Genomic DNA, 2,500 nt, shown 5'->3' on the forward strand with positions numbered 1-2,500 from the left:
AGAGAATGAGGACAAGAGAAAGGAGAGAGGAGAGGAAAGTGTGGCACATATGAGGGCAATAGTTCGATTGGTTGGTCAAGAAGGAAACCGAAGTAAAAGGAAATCCGGATGAAGAAGGATTTGTAGGACCCGGGAGAGGTGGATGAGGACCATAGAAAGATTTGTTTAAATTTTAGAATACTTTCCTGTGACACCTATTCCTAAAGTCCTTCATTGACTCTGGTAAGACAAAGACCAGACAATTTTATTCAATTCAGAGTTATATTTCGACCTGTCAGGGGTTTCCACCAATCAAAATCTCGTTTAATACAACATCTCTGGCGCTTGCAGTGCGCGAGGATCTTGAAAGGAGGTTCATATGAATGTTGCATTTGACATGCCTGTCTCAATTTACCATCAATATATTTCTCCATGTGATCCCCGACCATGTCTCAGAAATATTCATACACAGATAAAGTACCAGGAACTATCCAGTGAGAATAGTGCACTGGTTCTAAGTTCTACCCTTCTGGGCATATCCACAATCACGTCCCCCTCCTCTCTATTTTCTAATTTGTCTCACGGACGAAGTCCGGGATTATGTATTGTTTTTTATTGAGCTTCTCTCTCTCTCTCTCTCTCTCTCTCTCTATCAGTCGACAAGATTATGTATTTTCTTTCTACCCTTTTCTATATATTTTGCTGTGAAAGCAGCACTCACAAGTTCCTATTGCTGTATGGTCACTGTAGGTTGTGGTACTCTACATTTGGTATTGGTGGTGAAAGAAACTCGGGCGGAGTTCTTGGTTTTAATTCTACTAGTATAGGTCTAACTACTACATACAAGGCAAGCCCTCAGCAAAGCTCAGAGGGTTGCTAGACACATATTATACATATGTAATTACAAGGGATGCCATAAGAGGAATATTTGGAAGCTGGGTCGCCTCGGTTGAGGCGAAAATGTGCAGATAATGACCCGAGACGCAGCTGGGGCTATTGTTTGAAGTAGAGGCTTGATCTGAGGTGCCTAGAATATTTTGTTATCAAAGGACGTCGTTAGGAAAGGTCGGTGAGCTTGGTTACCGAACAATGGGAGTCCTTTGGGAGACGCAAGTCTTGGTTGTTGAAAGTACCATGCTATACCATATGTGTGCGTGAACGGGTGTGCATCGAAGTGTTACATACGCTAAATACATAGATGATAAGACCACTGTTTTTCCACCTACTGCTGCTGGTATAATTTCTACCAGTGCCTTGCAGACACCACGTAGAAGTGTTCTCCAGAAAAAAAAGTCCTTTGCAGTAGTAGACACCCACTAGTACCAGTCAGGGTTCAGTATCAGGCATCTCAGGACACAGGCCAAGCACGCTATCGTCTGGTCTACCATAACTAACACTATAACCCTTGGATGAGCGAGAGATGTTGGGAGAGGGTGAGCAGAGATCACAAGAAGTGTGATGGGGAAAGTGCAAAAATGTTTATTTTATAAAGGAAATGGTGCCTAGTCAATGGTGGTAAACGGGGGTAATTTGGCTGAAGAGACAAGGATGCACATCTGTATTTCATCCAAGGGAGGAGCAGCGACAATTAGGTACAGTGAATATTAGTCTCCGTCCTCCAATTTTCCAAATACCCCACCTGGCGCACTTCCTGGTACAGTATAAACTCAACTACTGTTTTCCAATGCATTTTGATGCTTCAAGAATGCATCCCTACACACTTTTTCCGGCTTATCGCCCATCATTCTACTGTTGTTATATATATGACTAAGCATGTTTTTTTTTCTTTTCTTTTTTTTTTTTTTTTTGCTCATAGCACCTAGGAGATATTTATCAAACCCCTTTTGCAGTCTGAAAGTATACTGATACATCACATTTTTTCCATCTCACTGCAACAAGCATGCAATGCCTAATTGCTTGTGCACCTACTACAGTATACGAGTATATGAAACATCTATCCGTCACCATTCTTACTGTAATATGATGTATACTATACAATGTATCGTTACTCAGCCTCATTTCTGTCTCTGGAGTATCTGCATCTTCTTTTCCGCTGCGGGAACAGCCAGTAATACATCGTTATTTTTGTTTTTTTAATGACCCTGTAATCACCTTATAATTACTCCCGGGTTGACTAACCTATATTTCTTGTTCGCCTTTCTCATTATCGTTTATCTTGCTGCAGTGTACTAAATCAAAGGTGATATAATTAATTGTAATCCTTTTTTTTATCAAACAAGAAAAAATATGTTGCAGATGCAATCAACCTCATGTTTCCGATTTTATTACCACCGATCTCTACACTACCGAGATAATTTATGGAACACTGATCATTTTTATTACCAATTAATAACATTTCATACGCAAGTTTTCATTTCTATTATCTGTACATGATGTAAAAAATTGAATATTTCCAGATGAAATGATCTGCGGGTAAAAGAAATAATCAGGAGATTTCTAATGCATCATACCATATAAGATATATCATGAGGGTGTGGTTTCAAACAGCTAATTATGGCAA

Source organism: Oratosquilla oratoria, chromosome 28, assembly GCF_046742065.1.
Source record: "Oratosquilla oratoria isolate Oo_2021 chromosome 28, ASM4674206v1, whole genome shotgun sequence".
Taxonomy (NCBI): domain Eukaryota; kingdom Metazoa; phylum Arthropoda; class Malacostraca; order Stomatopoda; family Squillidae; genus Oratosquilla; species Oratosquilla oratoria.